Here is a 12308-nt window from a genome sequence, read left to right as displayed (position 1 = left end):
AGGGTACCATTTGGGACACACACTAGGAGTCTCAAAGGAGACTTATTCAGATGTACACCATCAGTGTATTTCTGTTAACTTGAGAGAGAAACAGAGAGGAAACGTGTCTGATTGGTGAGATTAAGTCTCTCTTCCCTAAGCCCCTCCCACTCCGATCCAGCCCACTGTCACTCGGCCAATCCCAGAAGAGTTCCATCCGCTCTTTCCCCCTCCTCTTCTTCGGGTGCATCTCAAGTGTTCTTCCTTTCCTTGCCTCCCTTCCTTTCCTTCATCTGCACTGATCTAGGCCTAGGAAACACGGGTTAAGTGAAAGCAAAATGGCCGAAGAATATAAAGGACATCTGCTTTTCCCTGTCCAACTCTGTTGGGATCAGTGCAGATGAAGGAAGCCACTGTGGAGTGTTGAGATGCAGTGATTGACTATCCAGCCCGGCCCTGTCTCAGTCTCATTCCTCTCAAGTAGTTCCTGGTTCATTGATTCATTGCTTCAGTCTCGTTGTAGAAATCACACAACCAATCACAGTCTGGCTCTGTATCTGAACTGCAGTGTTCATTACTGATATCAGTTCAGTGCTTCAATGCTAACTATTTGTCATTAGACTGTATCTCCCCATATGTTCTCCCATTAAGACCAAACTGTCCATACCAGAGGTAATACTGTAAAGATGTGTGGAGTTACAGTACTGGGATGTATTGTCTGATTACATCTTTCTCTCCCCCCCCCGGTCACCCTCCCTCCCTCCCTCCCTCCCTCCCTCCCTCCCTCCCTCCTCCCTCCCTCCCTCCCTCTCTCTCTCTCTCTTTTACAGAAAGCGATCAGAGTCACCACCTTCATGCAGCGTCTTCGTGCATCTGAGGCTGCTGCAGCCGAGGCGGCTGTGGAGGGAGGGCAGGGGGGAGGGCAGGGGGGAGGGCAGGAGGGAGGAGGAGGTGAGGTCCAGGGTGGAGGAGGAGGAGTGGGGGAGAGTAAGGAAGGAGGGGTGACACCAGGCAGCGGATCTCTAGAGGTGACGGTTGAAACCAGCCCGGAGCGGGAGGAGATGAACGGGGGAGTAGGGGTGAGGAGGGGGGAGGAGGAGGAGAGGGGAGAAGGGGTGAGTGTAGAGAGTGTAGGGAGGAGGCACCCTCTAAGTCCCTCCGTAGGGATCAACAATGTAGGGGCCACCAATGAACCGCTCTCTCAGCCTCCCAGCCAATCAAATGCCAGCTCCAAACCTCCAGGGGAGGAGCCAGAGAAGCCAGCCGTGAAGAAGATGGCCACCGCGTTGGGCCAAACCAAAACAACCCCAGAGACCAAAACACTTCCTACCCCCACCGTAACCCCTGACCTCACCAAGCCCCAGGACCCCACCCCCGTCTCCGTCCCTGACCCCGACAGAGCAGCATCATCGTTGCCTAACAACGCTGAGAAGAAGCAACCGCCCTCTGTCGCTCCCGAGACTCCAATGACCCAACGACGCAAGATGGCCGCCCAGCTCCACAACACTGGCCCAGGCCCTGCTGCTCCTACAGCTCCTGCTGCTGCCTCAACCCCTCCTACAGCTCCTGTTGCTGCCTCAACCCCTCCTACAGCTCCTGCTGCTGCCTCAACCCCTCCTACAGCTCCTGCTGCTGCCTCAACCCCTCCTACAGCTCCTGCTTCTGCCTCAACCCCTCCTACAGCTCCTGCTGCTGCCACAGCGCCACCCCTTGACAGGAGGCCGGCAGTGCAGGCTCCAGTGGAGGAGAAGAAGCAGGAGATGGATGATAGCAGCTGGTGTCAGACCCAGCTCCCTGAGGCTGTGGCAGAGAGGCCTGCTGGCGTGGAGGTTGGGGTGGGGGTGGGTGTAGGGCCCATGGGGGTAGGAGCTGGGATAGGGCTAAGAGGTGACGCGAGCCCCATCGGTAGAGACCGGAGGGCAGACAGGCACAGTGTAGAGTTCAGCATGTCCAGGGGGGAACCCAAACCGTCCGAGGGGGGCTGCAGTTACACCATAGGGTCCCTGGGAAGCTCTCCTGGTCTAGGCCGACACACCACCACATACGGCCAGGAGGTGGAGCTGGGGGGGTACGGGGGTTCCTACTGCTCCTCTCTGTACGGCAGTGGGGGTGGAGGAGGGATGTACGGGGGACTGGAGCATGGAGGTGTTGGGGTCAGAGGTCACGCTAGTAGTAGTGCTGACTGGCAGATGGACAGCGTGATCGAACAGATCGAGAAGCAAATGGCGGCGGTGCTGGAGAAGATCGAGGGGGACATGCCCTCTCTCCTGGAACAGATCAGTGACTGCCCCCCCGCCTCCCGAACCCCCGCGCCCCCGCAGCGCACACACCTCCCCCTCCTCACGCTCCCGCTCCTCCCAACACCAACCCTCCTCCACCTCTTCCCCCCCGCCCCTCCCCACCTCCCCCAGACCCCTCTCCCTCCCTCCCCCACCTCAGCATCCCCCCTCCCTCCTACCCCCCCTCCCCGCCCACCCACCCCCCTGGCCAGCCAATCTGCGAGCAGGAGGAGAGCGAGGGACAAAGGGGAGCGGTCCATTCTAGCCAATCCCCATCCTCCAGGCCAGGGAGGGGCCTATGAGGTGGGTGGGTGAGGGGTTTGGATCTAATGATGTTCCAATATCCACACTAGAACACCTCTTCGATTCTTTCATGTATTCTTAAATACATTGCTTCAAGTAGTATGTCACTGGATATGAGTTCGGTTTTTACATACGAACAAGTGTTTAAACTAGACACTACTACTAGATTGAGATTGTTCCAGAGTGCGAATTACGGGAGGCCCCTAAATGTCTCTAATGTAAAACGGCCCATAAGCATCAACATGTGAAGTTCATAGGAGCATGTCAAATTGGGGGTCAAATGAAAGCTAAGAGCCCCCCCCCAAAAAATGAAATTAAGGCATATATACATTTTCCATCCTATAAATTAGGAATAAGCAAAGGCTTTGATTTCTGGTCAAAGAGATGGAAAAGGGGTCTTAGAAAACATCTACCAGAAAAAGTCTTAAAAGCTATTAGAAATACATCAAAACACAATAATGTTGAAGTAAAGACCCCTGCCAACGAATATCAACACTTACTGTATATTTAGTTTGAGACATTTTTCTGCCTTCTGTAAGATTATGAAACATTGCCTTGTGCCTTGAAATTCCGTTACCAAAAACCCACATATATAATTAAGATATTTTCTAATTTCTCTCCCTCATGAGGAGAGAGGATAATGATAGTTCACAGACGTAACAAGTAAAGGTAGACCTATCAGTTAGTTATAGTGCTTTTACTGATATACGTTTTGTTTATGAATTATCAAGTGATTAAAGCTTGAAATTCCGTTACCAAATCAGTAATGGAATTTCCCCAAACATTGGTAACGGAATTTCTGCAATTGAATTTTCTACAATGGGAAATCATAGTAGTCACAAACCACAGTAGGGTTCACAAGTTTGGACAGCACAGTATAGTATAGTACATTACTGTAGAGTAGAGTAGAGTAGAGTAGAGTAGAGTAGAGTAGAGTAGAGTAGAGTATAGTATAGTATAGTATAGTATAGTATAGTGCCTTACTGTAGAGTAGAGAGTAGAGTAGAGTAGAGTAGAGTAGAGTAGAGTATAGTAGAGTATAGTAGAGTATAGTAGAGTATAGTAGAGTAGAGTATAGTAGAACAGAGTATAGTAGAACAGAGTAGAGTAGAGTAGAGTAGAGTAGAGCATAGTAGAGTATAGTAGAGTGGAGTATAGTAGAGTAGAGTATAGTATAGTATAGTATAGCAGAGTATAGTATAGTAGAGTAGAGTAGAGTATAGTAGAGTATAGTAGAGTATAGTAGAGTAGAGTAGAGTAGAGTAGAGTAGAGTATAGTATAGTAGAGAGTATAGTAGAGTATAGTAGAGTATAGTAGAGTATAGTAGAGTATAGTAGAGTAGAGTAGAGTATAGTATAGTATAGTATAGTATAGTATAGTATAGTAGAGTATAGTATAGTAGAGTAGAGTAGAGTAGAGTAGAGTAGAGTAGAGTACAGTACAGTACAGTACAGTACAGTACACAGTAGAGCACACTAGAGTTGAGTACACTATATTGAACTGGATTGTTCTGTACTGAACTATACCTAACAGTACTGTATTCTACTGTGCTGTACTTTTTTTTCTTTTTTTTAATGTCCAAACTTGTGAAACATAGACTTCTATGATTGGTTCAGATTTGGTCCGGTCCCATGATGAAATTCCGTTACCGCAATTCCGTTCCCAGGTGTTCCCAGTTTTTTTTGGGGGGGGGCATACATTTTAAGAGACAAATCAGAGTCTCAGCAAATAGGACAATGGTTAAATTAGGGCAATTCAATTCCACAGCAAGACGCATCAATTAATTCAGGCTACAAGAGTGTAGATCCAAAGACAATCACCGAATGTCATTCCACTGTTTGGTGTTTTGTAACAGATGTCTCTTTCCGTTCATGGAGTGGCTGGTGCAGTGCTGACGCGGGACAGGATGAGCTCTTGCTCAGGTAGCCTACTTTTTGAAGTCATTTGCTTGACAATAAGATGAAAACATCATGACTGGTTGTGTTCATGCCAAATTAAAAGTTAATACAAAAATATTTTACCGTTAAATAACATTTTTCTTAGAAACCCCCCCCCCCCCGAATGTCACAGTATAATTCGCACTCTGGATTGTTCAATTCATTTGAAGAATCAGAAATGAATTGAATCAAAATTAATCTCCTGAATTGATTGGAGTGAAATGGAATTGATCCCACCCCTGATTGTAAAGCTCAACAGAGATGATTCAGTCTCTCAACAGAGGTGATTCAGAGGTGATTCAGTCTCTCAACAGAGGTGATTCAGTCTCTCAACAGAAGTGATTCAGTCTCTCAACAGAGGTGATTCAGTCTCTCAACAGAGATGATTCAGTCTCTCAACAGAAGTGATTCAGTCTCTAAACAGAAGTGACAGGATGATGTGGAAAGTCCACTCTATACATGACTGATTCCCTCTACTCTACTCTATACATGACTGATTCCCTCTACTCTACTCTATACATGACTGATTCCCTCTACTCTACTCTATACATGACTGATTCCCTCTACTCTACTCTATACATGACTGATTCCCTCTACTCTACTCTCTATACATGACTGATTCCCTCTACTCTACTCTATACATGACTGATTCCCCTCTACTCTACTATATACATGACTGATTCCCTCTACTCTACTCTATACATGACTGATTCTCCTACTCTACTCTATACATGACTGATTCCCTACTCTACTCTATACATGACTGATTCCCTCTACTCTACTCTATACATGACTGATTCTCTACTCTACTCTATACATGACTGATTCCCCCACTCACTCTATACATGACTGATTCCCTCCTACTCTACTCTATACATGACTGATTCCCTCTACTCTACTCTATACATGACTGATTCCCCTCTACTCTACTCTATACATGACTGATTCCTCTACTCTACTCTACACATGACTGATTCCCTCTACTCTACTCTATACATTGACTGATTCCCTCTACTAACTACTCTATACATGACTGATTCCCTCTACTCTATACATGACTGATTCCTCTACTCTACTCTCATACATGACTGATTCCTCTACTCTACTCACATGACTGATTCCCTACTCTACTCTAACATGACTGATTCCTCTACTTACTCTATACATGACTGATTCCCTCTACTCTACTCTACACATGACTGATTCCTCTACTCTACTCTATACATGACTGATTCCCTCACTCTACTCTATACATGACTGATTCCCTACTCTACTCTATACATGACTGATTCCCTCTACTCTACTCTATACATGACTGATTCCTCTACTCACTCAACCTGATCCCTCTACTCTACTCTATACATGACTGATTCCCTCTACCTCTACTCTATACATGACTGATTCCCTCTACTCACTCTATACATGACTGATTCCCTCTACTCTACTCTATACATGACTGATTCCCTCTACTCTACTCTATACATGACTGATTCCCTCTACTCTACTCTATACATGACTGATTCCCTCTACTCTACTCTATACATGACTGATTCCCTCACTCTACTCTATACATGACTGATTCCTCTACTCTACTCTATACATGACTGATTCCCTCTACTCTACTCTATACATGACTGATTCCCTCTACTCTACTCTATACATGACTGATTCCCTCTACTCTACTCTATACATGACTGATTCCCTCTACTCTACTCTATACATGACTGATTCCCTCTACTCTACTCTATACATGACTGATTCCCCTACTCTACTCTATACATGACTGATTCCTCACTCACTCTATACATGACTGATTCCTCTACTCTACTCTATACATGACTGATTCCTCTACTCTACTCTATACATGACTGATTCCCTCTACTCTACTCTATACATGACTGATTCCCTCACTCTACTCTATACATGACTGATTCCTCACTCTACTCTATACATGACTGATTCCCTCTACTCTACTCTATACATGACTGATTCCCTCTACTCTACTCTATACATGACTGATTCCCCACTCTACTCTACTCTATACATGACTGATTCCCTCTACTCTACTCTATACATGACTGATTCCCTCTACTCTACTCTATACATGACTGATTCCCTCTACTCTACTCTATACATGACTGATTCCCTCTACTCTATACATGACTGATTCCCTCTACTCTACTCTATACATGACTGATTCCCTCTACTCTACTCTATACATGACTGATTCCCTCTACTCTACTCTATACATGACTGATTCCCTCTACTCTACTCTATACATGACTGATTCCCTCTACTCTACTCTATACATGACTGATTCCCTCTACTCTACTCTATACATGACTGATTCCCTCTACTCTACTCTATACATGACTGATTCCCTCTACTCTACTCTATACATGACTGATTCCCTCTACTCTACTCTATACATGACTGATTCCCTCTACTCTACTCTATACATGACTGATTCCCTCTACTCTACTCTATACATGACTGATTCCCTCTACTCTACTCTATACATGACTGATTCCCTCTACTCTACTCTATACATGACTGATTCCCTCTACTCTACTCTATACATGACTGATTCCTCTACTCTACTCTATACACGACTGATTCCTCTACTCTACTCTATACATGACTGATTCCCTCTACTCTACTCTATACATGACTGATTCCCTCTACTCTACTCTATACATGACTGATTCCCTCTACTCTACTCTATACATGACTGATTCCCTCTACTCTACTCTACTCTATACATGACTGATTCCCTCTACTCTACTCTATACATGACTGATTCCCTCTACTCTACTCTATACATGACTGATTCCTCTACTCTACTCTATACATGACTGATTCCCTCTACTCTACTCTATACATGACTGATTCCCTCTACTCTACTCTATACATGACTGATTCCCTCTACTCTACTCTATACATGACTGATTCCCTCTACTCTACTCTATACATGACTGATTCCCTCTACTCTACTCTAACTGACCTACTCTATACATGACTGATTCCCTCTACTCTACTCTATACATGACTGATTCCCTCTACTCTACTCTATACATGACTGATTCCCTACTCTACTCTATACATGACTGATTCCCTCTACTCTATACATGACTGATTCCCTCTACTCTACTCTATACATGACTGATTCCCTCACTCTACTCTATACATGACTGATTCCCTCACCTCTCTACTCTACTCTATACATGACTGATTCCCCTACTCTACTCTATACATGACTGATTCCTCTACTCTACTCTATACATGACTGATTCCCTCTACTCTACTCTATACATGACTGATTCCTCTACTCTACTCTATACATGACTGATTCCCACTCTAACATGACATTCCTCTACTCTATACATGACTGATTCCCTCTACTCTACTCTATACATGACTGATTCCCTCTACTCTACTCTATACATGACTGATTCCCTCTACTCTACTCTATACATGACTGATTCCCTCTACTCTACTCTATACATGACTGATTCCCTCTACTCTACTCTATACATGACTGATTCCCTCTACTCTACTCTATACATGACTGATTCCCTCTACTCTACTCTATACATGACTGATTCCCTCTACTCTATACATGACTGATTCCCTCTACTCTACTCTATACATGACTGATTCCCTCTACTCTACTCTATACATGACTGATTCCCTCACTCTACTCTATACATGACTGATTCCCTCTACTCTACTCTATACATGACTGATTCCCTCTACTCTATACATGACTGATTCCCTCTCCTCTACTCTATACATGACTGATTCCCTCTACTCTACTCTATACATGACTGATTCCCTCTACTCTACTCTATACATGACTGATTCCCTCTACTCTACTCTACTACATGACTGATTCCCTCTACTCTATACATGACTGATTCCTCTACTCTACTCTATACATGACTGATTCCCTCTACTCTACTCTATACATGACTGATTCCCTACTCTACTCTATACATGACTGATTCCCTCTACTCTACTCTATACATGACTGATTCCCTCTACTCTACTTATACATGACTGATTCCCTCTACTCTACTCTATACATGACTGATTCCCTCTACTCTACTCTATACATGACTGATTCCTCTACTCTACTCTATACATGACTGATTCCCTCTACTCTACTCTATACATGACTGATTCCCTCTACTCTACTCTATACATGACTGATTCCCTCACTCTACTCTATACATGACTGATTCCCTCTACTCTACTCTATACATGACTGATTCCCTCTACTCTACTCTATACATGACTGATTCCCTCTACTCTACTCTATACATGACTGATTCCCTCTACTCTACTCTATACATGACTGATTCCCTCTACTCTACTCTATACATGACTGATTCCCTCTACTCTACTCTATACATGACTGATTCCTCTACTCTACTCTATACATGACTGATTCCCTCTACTCTACTCTATACATGACTGATTCCCTCTACTCTCCTATACATGACTGATTCCCTCTACTCACACTCTATACATGACTGATTCCCTCTACTCTACTCTATACATGACTGATTCCCTCTACTCTATGACTGATTCCCTCTACTCTACTCTATACGTGACTGATTCCCTCTACTCTACTCTATACATGACTGATTCCCTCTACTCTACTCTATACATGACTGATTCCCTCTACTCTACTCTATACATGACTGATTCCCTCTACTCTACTCTATACATGACTGATTCCCTCTACTCTACTCTATACATGACTGATTCCCTCTACTCTACTCTATACATGACTGATTCCCTCTACTCTACTCTATACATGACTGATTCCCTCTACTCTACTCTATACATGACTGATTCCCTCTACTCTACTCTATACATGACTGATTCCCTACTCTACTCTATACATGACTGATTCCCCTCTACTCTATACATGACTGATTCCCTCTACTCTACTCTATACATGACTGATTCCCTACTCTACTCTATACATGACTGATTCCCTCTACTCTACTCTATACATGACTGATTCCCTCTACTCTACTCATACAGACATACCTGACTGATCTCTACTCTACTCTATACATGACTGATTCCCTCTACTCTACTCTATACATGACTGATTCCTCTACTCTACTCTATACATGACTGATTCCCTCTACTCTACCTATACATGACTGATTCCCTCTACTCTACTCTATACATGACTGATTCCTCTACTCTACTCTATACATGACTGATTCCCTCTACTCTATACATGACTGATTCCCTCTACTCTACTCTATACATGACTGATTCCCCTCTACTCTACTCTATACATGACTGATTCCCTCTACTCTACTCTATACATGACTGATTCCCTCTACTCTACTCTCTACATGACTGATTCCCTCTACTCTACTCTATACATGACTGATTCCCCCTACTCTACTCTATACATGACTGATTCCCTCTACTCTACTCTATACATGACTGATTCCCTCTACTCTACTCTATACATGACTGATTCCCCTACTCTACTCTATACATGACTGATTCCCTCTACTCTACTCTATACATGACTGATTCCCTCTACTCTACTCTATACATGACTGATTCCTCTCTACTCTATACATGACTGATTCCCTCTACTCTACTCTATACATGACTGATTCCCTCTACTCTACTCTATACATGACTGATTCCCTCTACTCTACTCTATACATGACTGATTCCCTCTACTCTACTCTATACATGACTGATTCCCTCTACTCTATACATGACTGATTCCCTCTACTCTACTCTATACATGACTGATTCCCTCTACTCTACTCTATACATGACTGATTCCCTCTACTCTACTCTATACATGACTGATTCCCTCTACTCTACTCTATACATGACTGATTCACTCTACTCTACTCTATACATGACTGATTCCCTCTACTCTACTCTATCATGACTGATTCCCTCTACTCTACTCTATACATGACTGATTCCCTCTCTACTCTATACATGACTGATTCCCTCTACTCTACTCTATACATGACTGATTCCCTCTACTCTACTCTATACATGACTGATTCCTCTACTCTATACATGACTGATTCCCTCTACTCTACTCTATACATGACTGATTCCCTCTACTCACTCTATACTGACTGATTCCCTCTACTCTATACATGACTGATTCCTCTACTCTCCTATACATGACTGATTCCCTTACTCTACTCCTATACATGACTGATTCCCTCTACTCTACTCTATACATGACTGATTCCCTCTACTTCTATACATGACTGATTCCCCTCTACTCTATACATGACTGATTCCCCACTCTACTCTATACATGACTGATTCCTCTACTCTACTCTTATACATGACTGATTCCCTCTACTCTACTCTATACATGACTGATTCCCTCTACTCTACTCTATACATGACTGATTCCCTCTACTCTACTCTATACATGACTGATTCCCTCTACTCTACTCTATACATGACTGATTCCCCTCACTACCATACATGACTGATTCCCTACTCTACTCTATACATGACTGATTCCTCTACTTACCTCTATACATGACTGATTCCCCACTCACTCTATACATGACTGATTCCTCTACTCTACTCTATACATGACTGATTCCCCTACTCCTGATCCCTCTACTCTATACATGACTGATTCCCTCTACTCTACTCTATACATGACTGATTCCCTCTACTCTACTCTATACATGACTGATTCCCTCTACTCTACTCTATACATGACTGATTCCCTCTACTCTACTCTATACATGACTGATTCCCTCTACTCTACTTACATGACTGATTCCCTCACTCTACTCTATACATGACTGATTCCCTCTCTCACTCTACTCTATACATGACTGATTCCCTCTACTCTACTCTATACATGACTGATTCCTCTACTCTACCTATACATGACTGATTCTCTACTCTACTCTATACATGACTGATTCCCTCTACTCTACCTCTATACATGACTGATTCCCTCTACTCTACTCTATACAGACTGATTCCCTCTACTCTATACATGACTGATTCCCTCTACTCTACTCTATACATGACTGATTCCTCTACTCTACTCTATACATGACTGATTCCCTCTACTCTACTCTATACATGACTGATTCCCTCTACTCTACTCTATACATGACTGATTCCCTCTACTCTACTCTATACATGACTGATTCCCTCTACTCTACTCTATACATGACTGATTCCCTCTACTCTACTCTATACATGACTGATTCTCTACTCTACTCTATACATGACTGATTCCCTCTCACTCTACTCTATACATGACTGATTCCCTCTACTCTACTCTATACATGACTGATTCCCTCTACTCTACTATATACATGACTGATTCCCTCTACTCTACTCTATACATGACTGATTCCCTCACTCTACTCTCTATACATGACTGATTCCCACTCTACTCTATACATGACTGATTCCCTCTACTCTACTCTATACATGACTGATTCCCTCTACTCTACTATATACATGACTGATTCCCTCTACTCTACTATATACATGACTGATTCCCCTACTCTACTCTATACATGACTGATTCCCTCTACTCTACTCTATACATGACTGATTCCCTACTCTACTCTATACATGACTGATTCCCCTCTACTCTACTCTATACATGACTGATTCCCTCTACTCTATACATGACTGATTCCCTCACTCTACTCTATATATGACTGATTCCCTCTACTCTACTCTATACATGACTGATTCCCTCTACTCTACTCTATACATGACGATTCCCTCTACTCTACTCTATACATG

This window comes from Coregonus clupeaformis, unplaced genomic scaffold (genome assembly GCF_020615455.1).
Source record: "Coregonus clupeaformis isolate EN_2021a unplaced genomic scaffold, ASM2061545v1 scaf2337, whole genome shotgun sequence".
NCBI classification, from domain to species: domain Eukaryota; kingdom Metazoa; phylum Chordata; class Actinopteri; order Salmoniformes; family Salmonidae; genus Coregonus; species Coregonus clupeaformis.
Note: the sequence above shows the minus strand (reverse complement) of the source record.